The 17,639-nt window shown below is 40.8% G+C and overlaps 1 long non-coding RNA gene across 1 annotated transcript; it reads right to left on the reverse strand.

Annotated features, from left to right (window-relative positions):
* Positions 1-513: 513 nt before the first annotated feature.
* LOC143443815 (uncharacterized) lies at positions 514-8,110 on the reverse strand. Its single transcript, XR_013113107.1, has 3 exons — positions 7,950-8,110; positions 1,180-1,268; positions 514-699 (listed from the first exon to the last, which is right to left on the reverse strand). It is a non-coding gene; the product is annotated as an uncharacterized LOC143443815 (long non-coding RNA).
* Between the last annotated feature and the right edge of the window lie 9,529 nt (positions 8,111-17,639).

Genomic DNA, 17,639 nt, shown 5'->3' on the forward strand with positions numbered 1-17,639 from the left:
TTTCTTTGTCAAAAATCAAGTATCTATAGGTGTGTGGGTTTATTTCTGGGTCTTCAATTCAGTTCCATTGATCATCCTGTCTGTTTTTATGCCAATACCATGCATTTATTATTACAATTTCTCTGTAGTACAGCTTGAAATCAGGGATGATGATACCTCCAGAAGTTCTTTAATTATGTAGTATTGTTTTAGCTATCCTGGGTTGTTTGTTTTTTTTTTCATGTGAAGTTGAGAACTGTTCTTTCAATGTATGTAAAGAATTGTGTTGGAAGAGAACAAAAAGGAACAGGCACATATGTAACAGTGGACTACCTTGTCTGGCCTCAGTGGGAAAGGATGTTCCTACTCCTGTAGAGACTTGATACCCCTTGGAAGGGTGATGCAGGGGGGTTTGAAGGGGGGGTGAGTGAGATGGTGAGGGTTGAAGGGGGGTTGGGAGGGTGGGGGCAGCACCCTCTCAGAGGCAAAGGGAAGGAGGAATAGGGTAACTCTTAGAGTGGGGGACCGGAAGGGGGGCAACATTTGGAATGTAAACAAATAAAACACTTTTAAAAAAAGAAAGAAAGAAAAAAGGCAGATCTTTTACCATTTCTATATCATTATTTCAGTCAAATCAAGTCACAGGAAATACCAGATTCAAAAGGTAGAACAGATCCCACCTCTTCAGAGCATATACAGCAAACAACACATTGTGAATCACTGTGGAAATAGGAAGGAGAGAAAATTGTGACTATTTTTTTTAGTTTAACAGAATAAATAACTGAATGTAAAAATTATCTTAGTAGTTACATTCAACTATTTTTATGTATTAAAATGGTGATAATGGTATCTATTTTTGTTAAGTATCCTTCACATGCTTCTAATTTATTGACATCAAAATAGCCAGTTTTAGAACATATGGTTTACAATATACATATAAACGTGAGTACTCACATTAAAAAGTACAGATGTTTCCAAAAGAGTGACATAGTACTTAGCTCTCAGATACAGATCCATCTTTCCTCCCTTATCTTTCCTTCTTCCTTCTTTCCTTCTTCCTTCCTTCCAGAGCTCTTGATATTTTACTCTTTCTGAAATCAGTGACTACGTTTTGTACCTTCTGACCCCTCCAACTTCCAATGAGCTTAGAAAATTTCTTAGAAATAGGCAAAGAGAATATGGGCATCAGAAGAGACTCACCAGCATCATTCATTTCTGTTTGCATCAAAACCATCTCAGCAAGTTGCCTGGCCAAGCTCAGAGTCATAACATGGAGAAATGCTCTACCGCTGTGGATAGAAGTAGACAGAAAGTCACACAACAAAAGATATGGCTAGAAGGATAAGGAACCAGGGCCATAATGACCAATACCAAGGACAAACCAAATATTCATCACCTGATGAATGTGGTACCCAATTTGGATTTTTTAAAATTTATTTACCCATCATAGTAAATAAATACAATATATCAAAACATCAGAATGCTATTCAGCCCTAAAAAATAGGAGAAATCTGATGCATGGAAGAGTACCAAAAACATTCCAAATAAAACAATCAGGACACCAAATGCTAAGGGTGGGATGTACTTATGCTCTAAATGTAGGCTTGACTCTTCAATGTAGCTCAATGCTGTTATGTTCATGTATGTGTATCTCCCACTCCCCACCTTCTCAAACATACATCTGTCCTGTGTGGGTCATGTAGCCAACCTTCAGGCTGAATGATGACATCAACATTGTCATTTTAGTTTGCACTTCCTTAGTGACTGAGGACACCTCTCATGGGCTTGCCATTGGTCTGCCTTTGTTGGTGACAGGATGATAAAACATTTACTCATTAAAAAAAAAAAAAAAAGACGCAGTGTCATTAGTGCAGTCAGCTGCAGTAAGTGTGGAATAGAATGTCAATCAAAGTAAAAGGAAAAAACCAAGCACCTCAGTCCAACAAACGAATCACGTTTTCTTAGAATACATACTCACGTGTGACCTTAGAGAAGGTTAACGAGAATTGTTAAGAAAAGTGCTCCCCACCATCATTTGGCATCTGTATCTGCCCAAAGCACTACCACCCAAATGTAGTGAGATAAATTTGGAAGTGCTTTGGATTTTACACCATGTACAATGGCTGCTCTATGCTCTGCGTTGATTCCTAATGGCTGTTTAATGTCTTCCGGACCTCCATGCCTTCCCTTTGGGTATTTAGGCAGTGCAAAAGTCATCTCAAAGACTGAGTGAGCCAGACATGATTAGGGAGTAAAGCTGTGGCTGTAGTACAAACACAGTGTCCCTCGGGGTCCCCTAAGGCCAAATAGAAATTACTTTGGGGAAATCAACAACATTAGAATGATGAATTAAATCTTAGCTGGGTGACTTAGCTGTTGAGCCTTCTAATACTTTCATCCTCCGTCCATCAAAGGGCCTGGTAATGTTTGAAAACCAGTTCAATTGCCTCAAGTTCATGCACTCAACATGAATTTCTGCCTGCCTGGATCCTAAAGTGAGTTGCTCTCCCTTGAACTCTGTGCAGTTGCTGCAGCAGCTGTACACTGTAGGAGTTGATGTTCCTCAAGGTTGGGGTGAAAGAGTCACCGAGCCCCACCTTTTGGAAGCTACTTTGGCTACAACGCTCACATGAAGTTCAAGGCTCTCATGATGAGACCTAAAGCTGTTAATGCATCCATTTGACTCTGTAGCCTCTGTGGTCCCTGAGAACTCATTACTGCAGAGCAGAACAGCAGACCTTTATTCTTTCATATTTTTTCTCTCTCTTTCTCTTTCTCTCCATTTTATGTATACTCTAAGCCCAGCTGTAGAAAAAAACACCTAGAAAAATTCTCACTGGGAAGATTTCAGCCCCAAGAGAGTAGAGATTCTTTACAGAGATCTCCTAAGATGCTCAAAGGCCTTTCCTTATTTTCTTACCTCAGTTCAGAATCTCATCCCTTAGCTGCTTGTCTGTCCATTGATTTATAATTTTAATTATCCACAAAGTCAACAAATATATATGGAATAATCTCTGTGTAGGACATGGAGCACCTACATCAGTGTAATCTATGTTCTAGTCTAAAGCCTAGGAAGACTTCTCAAGTCAGTTCTGTCCATCTTACCAAAGCACCTTGCACTGCATCCTTCCTCAAAGCACACTAGCTTTTGTCTGATGGAAGATAATGGGTAAATGCTCACTCATCTATATCTTGCACAGTAACCACAGAAAGCTCTGTTCTACATATTGGTATAGCTATGTTTTCTTCTATCTTTCTCTCTGGGCACCTGTTTTCAGCCTTTCCACAGGATAAATAGATGACTGAGAGATAGATAGATAGATAGATAGATAGATAGATAATAGATAGATGATAGATAGATAGATAGATAGATAGATAGATAGATGACAGACAGAGAGATAGTATTCAGATATGATAGTAAAGGAATAAGAGGCAAACATAACAGAACAAAGTTTCTAACTATTTTTGACTAGTTACTAAGTAAAAAAAAGCCTCTTGCTTGACTATATTTCTGAATTGAGGGCTAAGTTATAGTTATCAATCAAACATTGCTTGATGGTATGTGTAAATGTTTTGGTACAGAATTCACCTATAGACATCTGATCTGAAGTCTAGAGCAACTTGGGCATTGTAGTAATTGTGTAATTCTATCTACAAAGGATTTCTTGTTCTAATTTCTAACAGTGTGATGGTAATCTGTTTCCACACATGCCCTCCTTGAACACTATTTCATCGTTGCAGATAATTCTGAGTTATATTTATTATAACTTCTACTGAAGAAAAATTATGAAACTATAACATATTTTACATCAAGAATATAGTCTTCTGAAGAATAGTCTGCCTTCTTCAAGACAAGTAAGGATTATTGCTGACCACTACCCTTTCTATGTTGATATCTTATTCTTGGTATCCTTGAGCTAGGTTGTAAGGAACAGAGAGAAATAGAAGGAAAAAAGTAAGAAAGAAAAGACACAAAGAATTGATCTATAATCTCACATGAGCATAAATATTACTTTTGAGAGAGATAGCTCTGAGTTTGTCATTGTTTTGTGTCTGCTTATTTTGTCTTGATTTAAAACCTTGGTCATTAGGTCTTTAAGATAAAATTTCTTACCACAACCAAGTTGAGCAGAGCAATAACTCACAGGATTTCTGTACAAGTCAGCTTTCTGCCACTCTGATAAAATACCTGAGATAATCCACTGAAAAACAGAACATTTCCTGAAGGAGGAAACATGGTAAAAAAAAAATAGCTAAATTTAAAACCTCTAAAAATGGCACATGGAAGCTTACTTTTGTTTAAAATTCCATATACATGCCCTATTAATCCTTCTTTTCCACTACCTCTGGTGGGTGGTGGCCTAGAAGGGAGATTAAAGCACTTATTAAAGTAGATTTTGAAAAATCTAAGCCACATTTTCTGATGTTTCAGCCTATGACATCTTGAGTTCTGTTGTTGTAGTCTATGAGAGCACATCGTGATGGGATTGTGTGATAACAGAAGTATCTCATCCACAATGGTCACAAAGCAGAGATAAACAGAGATGGGGAAATGACTTGGGGTCCAACTTCTTCAATGGCTTATGTAACTAATGATGTAACTTCCTTCCATTGAATCATCCCCCTTGGAGATTTACTATGCCCCAAATCACCATAAGATAGGGAACCAAGACTTTAACAGATAGGCTTTTGGTGGACACTCTAGCTCCAAACTAGTTACTATCTATCTTATTGTTATTTGTTTATAAATTATTTTGATTGTCCTAAAACATGTTCTTGCCTTCTCATAAACTTGACCATCCACTTACTATAACTTTTTATAAAATTTTAATCTATATTACGAGATGTTTCTATTACCAATCAGACTGCCTTTGGTCCATTTGTTGCATGCAGATTGGGATCCCAGTAGGCGAGAAAGAGTTCCAACAGGTATGTGACAGCCTTTGTAATTCCTGTTTTCCTTGTCTGTCATGTGTGTGATATGCATGAGGATGTACACACATGTGCACTTGTATTTGTGTATCTGTGTGTGTGTGTGTTCACCATGGACTGACATGGAGTGCCTTTCTCAATTGCTTTCCACCTTATTCATTGAGACAGAACCTCCCAATTGAACCCATGACTTTCCAAACAGCTAGTCTAGTCATGAAGTTCACTCCAAGCATCTCCTATCTCCGCCATCTGAGCACAGGGATTACTAACATGCACGGCCGCATCTGGCTTTGTGTGGATTATGGGGATCTGAATCTGTCCTTATACTTGAATAGCTCCTCTGGAGTTACATCTTTCATGCAGGCCTGGTGCTGTATATCCTGGATGCCTTGGTACTGTGGTGACAAAGCTGTAGCTCTCCCAGCACTAGAATTTCTTAGACCCTTTGGTTTTAAAGCCTGAAAGCTTTCAGAACTCTCCAGCAACCCTTCAGTTGCCAACCATCGTTATCTGGTGGCTGCCACTGCTTACACAGGCACTGCTAAGGTTGCTGATGTTTCTGCTGACACATATGGTGCTGGCATTTCTTGTGCTACTGCCATGGCTATTGCCTCTGTCTTTGTGTTACCCAGTCAGCCTTGTCTCTTCGTGATAGAGATAAGGGGTAGAGAAGAAAAGAGAGAAGTATTTAATTGGGCCAAATGTTGCAACACCAGGGGAGCCAAACAGCCAGAAAAGGGTGTTTGCTGTAGATTTCCACACAAAGAAAAACCATTTTTGTGCTGATCATAACATGTTCCTTTTGCATGAGTCATGGTAGTACTTCTGCTTGGCTACAAGGCAAAGTGTTCTTCTTCTAACATAGTAGGGTCATCTAGATTCTGCCAAAACTTATGCTAACAAATGCCGAGAGCAAGGTATTTGAAACAGTTGTATTGGTGGCCTCCATTTTGGGAGCTAGAGTTATGTTTTTGCAGCAAAGCGCTGCAGTCGCTCTGGAACTTCCTCGAGGCATCCATGGTGTGTCTGAAGTACAGTGGTGCTTTGAGAGACTTTCAGCTGGCCGTTTGGCCTTTTTCCAAGACAGACAATGTGCAAGAAAGAAGTCTAATGTTTGTCAATTAGGGAGCCACATGCCCTTGCCCCCAACATCTTAGATTATTTACTGGAAAAATAAACATCAAAATGAGTGCTTGCAATAAGGACTCATCATTAACATTAGTAATGTTTGTAACAATGTTTAATGGCAGTTGAACAACACTTAACATCTGCCCAGTACTCGTGGGTCCCCAGTCACTCCCAGTTATAAGAGAAGAGTCTATATCACTTATCACAGTACTGCAAACCCCACTCTATTTGTTTTATGGCTGAAAATCCTCATCATTCCATGAAACGGTCAAGTCAAACTGTCCCTTCAGCAAACTGTCATATATAAATACCTTAGCAGAATATTTAAAAGTGGGAATGAGTGAATGAATTGCCCTAAGAGGCAGTGTCTATGTCCCTGTCATATTCTGTTTGAAATGTACTTATTAGGTATTTGCTGACAGAAATGGATAAGATATGTAAACCAATTACTTTTTGTGACCACCCTTTGTTTCTGAATAGTAATAAGACTTGTCAAGATATAGATTTTCATTTTTAAGTATATAAGTGAGTGACTCTAGTGAGACTTATACCACAAACCATATATGAAAGTTGAGACTCATACTTTGCCAGTAGACTCTTGATATTAAAAGGACAAACCACAGAGTCCTAATTTCCTATTGCTGTGACAAGGTGGTGTAGACAGAGGGGTTCTATTTCCAGCTTCTTCATTTTAAAAACAATTTCTAAATATATCCTAAAGAATGGTGGCTTCTTATAAACCTTCATAAAACTACAGTTCAGAAATGAAGATTACTCATCTTCTGTGAACTCATGATGTCAGCATATCTTGTGTGTTTGAGTCTCTATTACTTAGGTCCAAAATAAATCAATTGATAGTCAAGCAAATAGAATAAATATTTTAAACTTAGTTGCCTTCATGCAATGCAGTCCTCTTACCTAGCAATAAGCAAGCTACTCTTTAATTATTTCCTTGCTCTACAACTGCTAAAATTAGGCCTGGATGTTATAGAGTGTGGAGCAAGGGCAGTGACTGATGTTTCTGTTTCCTGGGGTTGTGGCAACCACCCAGTGCTTAGATCATTGCCAGCAGGATACAAGACAGCAGAACTCCACTGCTAAGCATGGATGCCAGGAAACAGAGATGACCTGAATACAGTGCCTAGTTTAACTAAAAGAATTTATTCTTAGGGTAAGTTTTTTTTTTTTTAAGGTAAAAGAAAGAGTCCAGAGATAGTGAAGAAATAGGTAACTTTAATGGCTATACTACATTTTAAAATTCAGCTTTCGTATCTATCAGATCACGCTCAACTAAGTGTGATGGTACACACCTGTAACTCCAGCAACAGGGAGGCCAAGGCAAGAGAACTGCAAATTCAATTTGAGCTGAGTAATACAGCAAGCTCTATCTCAAAACAGTCAGAGAGAGAGAGAGACAGAGAGAGACGAGACAGAGAGAGACAGAGAGAGAGACAGAGAGACAGAGAGAGAGACAGAGACAGAAAGAGACAGAAAGAGAAAGAAAGAGAGAGAGACAGAGAGGGAGAGAAGAAGGGAGGGAGGGAGATAATTTGATAATTTCTAAAAGTGAAGCGGAGGAATACAAGAGGAAATACAGTTAAGAACTGCAACCAGCGAGGCCTGGTAGCAGAATCCTATACATAATCCCAGCAGTATACTCAAGACACTGAGGCAGAAGGCTCAGAAAGGTTGAGGGCTTTCCTGAACTACACACAGTGAGTCTAACACCAGCCTGGGAAATTCAGTGAGCCCCTGCTCTAAAATTAAAAGTAAACACAGAGGCTTAGACTGTAGCTCAGTGGTGACATACTTGAGTAGCATGCCCAAGGCTCTGACTTTAATCTCCAGCACAAAAACAAAGAAATAAAAATAAGCAGAGACCTTAAAAGCCAGTCAAAGAAATACCGCACCTCTAGTTCCTCATTCCACGTGCTCGGCTTCCCTCGGGTAAGAACATGTTTGTCTGGAAGCTGAGGCTGGAGGGACAGGTGACTGAAGGAACTCAGCAAACAGTGAGCGACCCTCGCCAGGACTCGCAGGGGCATACTGTGTCCTAGAAGCTCTTCTCGACAGTTCCCATGTGCAAACTAGTATCTTTGCCACAGCGCTTCCCAGAAGAGGAAGCTGGGCGGTAGAACTCAGCTGCGAGCCTAATGTTGCACAGCTACCAAGCCAGAGAGGGCAACTTTCCCCGAGCTCCGGAGTCTGCACCGTGAGCCATCTTGTCCTCAGAGCAACTGACTTAGCAGAAAAAAAAAAATTCTTCAGTTGGCAGTGGGGCTCTCTTGACAGAGTGCTTGCTCCCAATGAACAACACCCCATAAAACACTCTAGGTATTCTAGTAGCCTGTGGGGTGGAGGCAGGGGATTCGAGAATGCAAGGTCAAGCCGTAGGGACTAAATAAGTGTAAGGTCAACCAAGGATACATCAAACTCTTTCCTCTACAATTAAGACTCATTAAACTCCTCACATGACTCTCTCTCTCTCTCTCTCTCTCTCTCTCTCTCTCTCTCTCTCTCTCTCCCTCTCTTATGAATCTTTCTCCATCTTATGGAACCCTAAGTTATAGGCATCCTAACTGTCCCCCACAAAGTGGAAATACCTGCTGGGCCTGGAAGCTGTGCTGGAGAGAGGAGCAGCTCCCCAAATGTGGAGAACAGTCTGTATCCTATCATTCAGCACAGGGCTTTTAAGACCTCTCTGGGGCTGAGCGCTGCAAAAGAGAGGGGACACATCACAGTGGACATTGTCATGGTATTGCTTTGTTGTCTTCTCTGCCTAATTATGCATGGCAGGAAGAAATCAAGTTTTAAGTATCTAGAAAAAGGAGAGCTTTAGGGTAACTGAGTATTTCTAGCTATGTAATACTTTCTGAGGGCCTGAGTACTCAGGTGCTCCCAAAGAACCCCCAACTTGTTCTTGCTCTGTCCTTGAGCGTGGAGGCACTTTGCAAACTGGAAGCCAAAGAGAGGTTCCTGTGTCCAACTATCCACACACAGGCAGTGTGTGAAAATCTGGGATTTTCTCTTCAATCGGACATACAAGAACACCTCCACTCTGCAGGTGGCTGGGTGCAGCCTTGTTTGCATTCTAGAAGGATTGCCGAGGTTAAAGAGCATTTGGGAATGAAACATTGTTTCACATCATTCTTTAATCTCGTTTCATAAAAACCCTGCCAGCACTTCTGATGAGGCAGTTACCCTACATCCCTAAGGTAAACACCAGGGAAAGACCAACTTAGAAAGTTGCTTGGGCTTGCTTTGACCAAAGATCAACGTGAGCATATTCTACACACACACACACACACACACACACACACTCGTGAGTGCACATATGCACACTCATGCATACTCATAGATACACACACACACACACACACACATGCAAACTCATGCATACACCATACACACACATACACATTCATGCATACTCTCTCTCTCTCTCTCTCTCTCTCTCTCTCTCTCTCTCTCTCCCTCTTTCTCAATGCACAGAAAACCACAAGGAATTTTTATTTTCTCCAAGCCATGGTCAGAGTCACAGCAGCTTCCAAGAATCCCCTGGCAGCCCCTTCTCCACCGGGAGATGCAGAAGCTGCATGCACCCTGCCTCTGCACCTCTGTAGGCTTTTGATCGAGAATCCAGATGTTCCTACCCTCCAGGTTCTCAGCAGTGACCTTTCTCTAAAATGTCAGTTTGTCTGTCTGTTCTGCACATCTGAGGAAATCTCCAAAGCCACCTCCTACAGGGAAGCACCTCGTGCTTTGTGGAAGACACTGACTGCACCGAGAGAGTCACACTGCATTGAGAAGATAAGATGAGGTGGAGGGAAGGGACCACAGCTCCCTTTCCAGCAGTGTCGCCTGGCTGAGCTCTGAACTGTGCCATCCTCTCAGTGATGGATCCAAGTGTCCATGGAGGAAAACCTCCCTATGACCAAGCACACAGTAGGGCTTCTGTGCACAGGGTAGAGGGGGACACTGGGCAGGGGCCTCCTAAGTCCTGGACATATCGGATTTGGGTAGTTCTGCTTTCTGTAGGCATAAGTAAAGACTCAAATTTGGACATTTTTGCAGAGAGAGGCAGATGCCATCAGATAGTGTGACCTCCCCTAGGAAGACAACTCCCTCCTCTTAAATTAGGGAATTACTAGAAAAACCTGCCAGGTTCTCCCAAGAAGACTACCCTGTAAACTCAATAATTCTTGTTTAGTTCCTGTCCACCCAAGTTAGCAGACCAGGTCTAGAAGTTTCTTTTACTATATCTATCTATCTATCTATCTATCTATCTATCTATCTATCTATCTATCTATGTGACAGGTTATTTCTCAGCCACTGGTGAAATGAGCCAACTTAAGTCAGATTAGATTATATTAAAGGCAGGTTTATTGGGAAGCTGCTCTCAGGTGGGCAAGTTCTCTGGCCCCAAGGACCAAGGTCAGGGAATTCAACATGGGGAAGGGGGGGATGGGGGAGGGAGAAAGAAAGAGAGAAGGGGCATGCATACAGAGAGAGAAGAGGAGAAGAAGAGAGGAGAGGGGAGGGGAGAGGGGAGGGGAGGGGAGGGGAGGGGAGGGGAGGGGAGGGGAGAGGAGAGGAGAGGAGAGGAGAGGAGAGGAGAGGAGAGGAGAGGAGAGGAGAGGAGAGGAGAGGAGAGGAGAGGAGAGGAGAGGAGAGACCATATGTCTAGATTATATAGGGAGGAGCCTCTGGGGGAAGGGCAGCCCAGTCTCTGGGCTGGAAAGTTTAACATTGGGGTCAGGGTATGCAAGGTAGGAACTGAGGGATGCTGGGAGAATTTGGAGGCCAGGTTTGCTTTGGTATGTAAAATATGCACCTGTCCCTTGACTGGGGTCTGAAACTAAATACTATGTATCTATGTATTTATGTATCTATGTGTCTATGTATATCTATCTATGTATATCTATCTATTTATAACTATCTATGTATATCTATATATGTATTTATCTGCCTATCTATCTATCTATCTATCTATCTATCTATCTATCTATCTCTTATCTCTCATTCGCTTTCTCTCTAGCTATTCTGTTCTCTGACCCTGATATGTTCATATATGTTCATTATTCTTCCTATCTCTGGCTATTCTCTCTCTCTCTCTCTCTCTCTCTCTCTCTCTCTCTCTCTCTCTCTCCCTCTCTCTCTCTGCCCTGAGTTCCATCTAATTCCTTTTCCCTTTGCTCTGGACTCCTCCAGATGCCTCTCATTGTTCTCTCTCTCACGACTACAAATATCTACAATAAAAACCTTTACCTTAGGCATGGAGCAGTCATATTCATGGCTGTTCCTTTACTGTGCCCCCTCGGACACATCTGCTGAAACCCTGAAACATAGCCTCTGGCTCTACCTTTGTCACTTGAACCTTCATTGTCCACCTGACTTACTTCTTCAGTCACCTTGGGTTCCAGAGGTGACAGAAATGGTTGATAAATATCTCTAAGACAAATGATCAAAGCGACCTCCAAGTATCAGCAGAATGCTACAGAATAGTCCCCCTGTCCCCAAACCAATGAAGGTGATTACCCTTGATGGTAAGCCTGACCCTTAAAGCAGGTCCTGTAATGTCACCAGAGCTGGACTGTTCCCAGCAAGTGAGAGCTCTATCAAGCTCTCTAGATTCTGAGATACTGACACCCTTGACAAGTCTACCTGCTCTGTGTCAGTCTGTTATGCTTGTCTTCTTTACTTCCTTTCCTAGAAAACTCTCAAATATCTCCCTACACACCTCTGTTTTTCAGTACTGTTAACAGGTACCTTGAATTTGTCTGCTATATCTCTGTTCCTGTTAGTCTTGTAGACAGACTTGGGAGCCATTGCACCTCTTTTTCTGTTTTTCCAAAAGTGATCTTGTTGATCAAAATCCTCCATTTTCTGCCAGAAAAGAAGTGTCTCTTTTATACCTTCCACAAGTATACCCTAACCTGCCCATCACCTCCACCCTTGACACTACTGCATTCAAACTGTAACTTTTTACTGGATCTTCTTCTCTGTCCCATTGGACAATGCTGAGTGGCTGGCCCATCTGAGAAGTTCATCGTGACAACACATGATTTTATACAGCCTTCTGAGAGTCAAACTACTATCCTTTGTCCAGATCATAGGTAGTTCTGACTAGCTGTATGTATGAGGCTGTAACACATATTGTTAGAAATTTCAGGCTACTGATTCTTTACCAAAATTATATGGTCTGTTCTCACTTTGCTTGTGTTAGAGAATGTTTGCTTACCTAGTCTTCTCAGCTGTAATGAAGAAGACCCAGGAAGTGCCATGCTCACCATTGAACTCAGTGGGAGTTCTCATTGCTTTTAGTTGACTCACTTGGTATGTGGAACAGTGGAGAAAGGGAAGGAGAAGAAGGTCAGCCAAACCACACTGGGAAGTGGGAACAGAGATTTGTATGTGAGTTGGGGTTCAGTACTTCTAGAAAGAGAACAGAAGTTCAAGTCCACAGCTTCAACAACATCTGAACTTTGAGGGTGATCTGTGGCAGGCAAGAGTAATCCTGATGGAGGTCAGTAATAAGCAGTTGTGATACCTGATAAATAAATTTGTTTTAGGGAAAAGAGAGCAAGCATCCAGGTACAGAACTGCATTGGGGGCAGTGTGGACCCTGGCTCAATTGTGATAGCCAGAGGGAGGCAAGAAACTTACCTACGAAGATTCCTTCATTGGCAGCTGTAGAAAGCAGTATGAAAGCTTCCTAGGGAAGAATCTGAACTACCATATAAGTCCAGTGGCCCACTTCCGAATACATATCAAAGGAATTAAAATAAGCGTGTTAAAATCCACCCATGTTCACTGCGGCGTTGGTTCCACTAGCCGAGTTGTGCACTCAATGCAAGCTTCCATAAAGAGATGAACAGATGAGGAAGATATAATGTGGCTACACAATGGGACAATATTCAACTGTGAAAAAGAAGGCAAGCCATGGTCTACAAACATAGATGGTGCTACACACATACGATAAAGGAAACCAGGCAAGAAGATGAATGCCAGGTCGCATTATCTACTGTATATGAAATTTCCAAATGTACAACTCACAGAAAGAGACTAAAGTAATCACTTATTGCTAGAAGCTTGAGATAGAAGCAGCAAGAGATGCTGATCAGAGCTTTCAAATTTTCAGTTAAATATGATGAAAGAACTCAAAATACTTAATGTGGTAGCTGGTTTTAATACTGTGACATATACCTGAAAGTTGTTGAGTGGACTCTAAATATTCTCATCAAACACTTACAAAGACAAGGACATATGCTAGGTAAGCAAAAATTGAGATATTTATTACCACCAACACCAAATGTTCTTCCTCAGGCTGAAGATAAACTAGAACATACAATGTAAACACCAGAAAGGACAAATTAACAATTACTATGAAAGACATTGTTTCATTTCTACAGAAAATGCTCTTAAAAGAACCTGAGTATCTAAAGCCAACTTAATACCACTTCAAGGTGAGGTTTATAATATTCATAGAAGGGAAAATGTTTCTTAAACACTCAAATGGTTGAAAACACCTGTTTTTGGAGCAAACATATGGAGAAACCAAGACTCTTCTGCATTGGTGAGGGAGCATAAAATGGTCCACTGTACCCTTGGAAAAGTTTCTTTGAATGAGACAAAGAGTTGACTTGGTACTTAAGAGCCAACACTGCTTTTATAGAAGATTTGAGTTTGGTTTCCAGCATACATATAGCTCAGCTCAAAACAGACCATAGCTCTATCTGCATGAGATCCCTCACCTCTGGCCTCCATAGGTACCTGCCCTCATACATACATACCACTCCTACAAGTATATATGTGTGTGTGTGTGTGTGTGTGTGTGTGTGTGTGTGTGTGTGTGTGTACATTATATTATTTAAATTATATATATTTTAATTATATATATATATATATATAATTTAAAATGATAAAAGTAAATCCTTAAAATAAAAGAAAAACTATTTATGGTTGAACCAAATCCACTGTGTATGTATATCCCAAACTTTTTACCTACTTGTGTGTCAATGGTCAGCTAGTTTGGTTTCGTATTGTAGCTACTGTGAAAATGGCAGCAGTAAACATGGATATACAAGTATCTCGTTAGCCTGCTTACTGATTGGGTGTAGTTCTGGTGCTTAACTTGTGAGGTTCTTTTCGATTCTACATAATATTTCTCTGTGATCTGGACAGTTGGCAAAGATTTCCCCCTTTTTATAGACCTGGTGGTTTCTTCTAAAGTTAAACATATGTCTACTTCGTCACCAAAGTGGCAGTCATTTGCCAGAGAGAGAAGAAAGCACATGTCAGAAAAGACATGGCAAAAGTTTTTGTAAAAGGCTTATTAGTGATAGCAAAAATTAAATAATCCAACTAAATCACTAATATATCAAACTAACTATCACTAATATATCAAACTAACTATCACTAATATATCAAACTAACTATCACTAATATATCAAACTAACTATCACTAATATATCAAACTAACTATCACTAATATATCAGATAGAAGAGTAATTTGGGGGAAATTGATGCATTGGTTAAATAACAGGATCAACTATCAAAAACCTTTTACTGACATAATCCCACCCCAAGCTATAGAGCTACTGGCAGTTATTAGCTCCTGGGAAAGGGAGACTCAAATTTCTCCAAGAATGCAGCCCCTCACAAGCAGGCCAAACTCCAGTGGAAGTGGACTACTGATCAAAGAATATTGGTGCAGCACAGATTGGTCTTAAAGAGATTTTTTTTTTTTTAAATGTAAAGGACATAGAGTTGTTTACACAGGGAATGGGGGATGAATCGGAGAAGAATGGAGTGGAAGGAGCCAGCCATATGAGAGTAAAAAGCAAGAGAGTCTACTTAAGGGAAATTCTAGAACAAAGATAACTAATTTGTAATTAATATGTCTATTATTACAAAATGAAACAAAATGGAAACACCAGTCACTAGGAGTAGGAACTGAGAGCAAAGTTAGAAAAAAGCGTGGATGCTTCGAGAGCCACCTTTGCCAGTTCCAGACCAGGGCCCATGAGCCCTCTTTGTTCCTGAGGCATTTACCACATCTGTACACAATACAAAGATCAGTGCATACTGGGGAGCCGATCCCCAAGGGATACATCTACATCATGGTTCCTGCATCTATAGATCAGAGAACAATAGAGGCGGGAGAGAGATCTAAAAGCCAGAATACCAGGAATCTTCTGTGGAACAGTTTGCCTAGAAATGGCTACAGAAATAAAACCTGAACAATTGTAACATCAATGAATATGCTAACGCAGAAGGGGGAAATTTTCAATGAGTCCTACCACTAGACAAAGAATTACAGGTGAAGAATGGCTGCTAAGAGAAGAATTAGCCTCGCCCAAGGATGATGTTACTCCCTTATTTGTTACCCAATACAGCGTGGTCAGCCATGAAACATCATATACAAACAACAACAAAGACTCACCAGGTTGTATATGTATATGCTCACACACATATGCATACAGCAATAATAATCAAAGAAAAAGAGTCTATTATTTTGGTGGTGGGATGTGGCAGGAGTTGAGGGAAGAGGCCCAGGAAGGGCTGGAGAGAGCAAAAGGAAGGCAAAAGTGAGGCAATTATATTTTAATCAAGAATGTTAAGATGAAAGGGACAGAAAATAAGAAAAAAGAGAGAAAGGAAGAAAGATAGAAAGAAAGGAGAGGAGGGAGGAAGAAATGAAAGAAGGAAAAAAGAAGGAAGGAAGGAAAGATGGAAGGGAGGGAACAGAAGAAGGGAGGAAAGAAAAAAGGAGGGAGAGAGGAAGAAAGAAAAGAAAGAGGAGAGAAAGAAGGAATGAAGGAAAAAAGAAGGAGGGAGGAAAGAAGGAAAGAGGGAAGAAAGAAAAGGAAGGAAGGAAGGAAGGAAGGAAGGAAGGAAGGAAGGAAGGAAGGAAGAAAGGAAGGAGGGAGGGAGGGAAGGAGGGAAGGAAGGAAGGAAGGAAGGAAGGAAGGAAGGAAGGAAGGAAGGAAGGAAAACAGACTAGCAGACTGTGGAACCGGATTTTAAAGTATGACATCAGATAATTCTTCAAAAGGATTGAAACTTATACATTGCTAAAGACTTCAAATTCTAATTTTAATAAAGAATTCAGGTTGGTTTATCATTTTTTTTTAAGTATGGGTTGACAAAAATGTGGGATTTTTTCATTCTTTCTTCATTCTTTCTTCTTTTTCAAAGAGCGTGTACTATGCAGGCTATCTGGCCTCTAGCATACCACTCTCTCCTGGCTCCGCTCCCCGAGATTATAGGTGCACATTTTCTCATTCAGGAAAAAGGTTTCTTTTTATAACGAAGAGAATAATTCCATGGAATATCCACTGGACAGATTCACCTGAGAGTATGCTTAAAATTTTGATTGTCAAGTCCTAAACTTAAGTCTCAGGAATTATCTTGGAAGAAAGGACAGAAGCCCAGGAAGTCTGGTAACAGAAAAGCTACACCATGAGATATCAACAATATGGCTGCCAGAACAAGACCTGAACAGTAACAACAGCAGTTTACATGCCAACATGCATGAGAGAAATCTCAGAAGGCCCCACAACTGGATGTAGAGCTACAGGCAATTGATGACTGAGGGAGAAATCGGTCAATGCCAGGGACATTGTGTAAACCCCCGCTCATTGTACAATGCCAAGTGGTGTGTCCTGAAAGCGCGCGCGTGTGTGTGCGTGCATGCATGTGTGTGTGTGTGTGTGTGTGTGTGTGTGTGTGTGTGTGTGTGTAACTAAATTAACTCAGCTGGCTCTGTGTGTTTATGTGTCTGTGTGTCTGTGTGTCTGTGCATATGTATGGCCAAGGATTTGAGAGGGAGAGACGTAGAAGTTGGAGGGAGGAGAAAGGAGAAACTTGTGTAAACACAGTGCACATATATGAAGTTCTTAAAAAAATAATTTAAAGAATAACACTTTCTCATTGTCACCGCAATTTTGAACAGTTATATACATTGTAAGAACATAGATGCTAGGCAAGACTATTACCTGTTTAAAATCTCAAGTGCCTTCCCTTCTCAAAAGCCCGAATCTTTGCAGGGCTAACTAGGTAGGTTCTGACCCGCTCCTTGCCATGTTCAGTGTTCTTTCCCTGTTCATTCCGCAGATCCATGGGTCTTTGCTTACCTTACCTCCTACCCCCAACAAGCCTTTCCCTGCTTACCTTCCCTCAGAAGTGCTCACCACCATTACAAAATCATTCTTAGTTTTAAATAATTTTTATGACCCATATGCCCTCAAGTAAGTACAAGGCTCATCTTACTGTTCATATATAAACCTCCAATGACTAAGGTAGTACCTGCTCCAAAACCAATGGCCAACAAATCCTCCTTGAGTTAAAAAATTTAAATGAGTAAGCTATACTTTTTTTCTACTAAATATATTTTTTTCTGGAGCTAGGAAGATGACTCTGTGGAGAGAAGACCCTGGCCTCATGAATCCCAGTTCTCTCCCAGAAACCCCCAGAAAAGTAGAAAGAAGAAAACAACTTGAATTACATATAAATATGTACAATAATAACAACCAACAAACTTTTAAAAACAGAAAAAAAAAGGTGTCCCATTGAATGAACCTTTCCTGGTTAAGCTC

Source organism: Arvicanthis niloticus, chromosome 10 (assembly GCF_011762505.2).
Source record: "Arvicanthis niloticus isolate mArvNil1 chromosome 10, mArvNil1.pat.X, whole genome shotgun sequence".
In the NCBI taxonomy this organism is placed as follows: Eukaryota; Metazoa; Chordata; class Mammalia; order Rodentia; family Muridae; genus Arvicanthis; species Arvicanthis niloticus.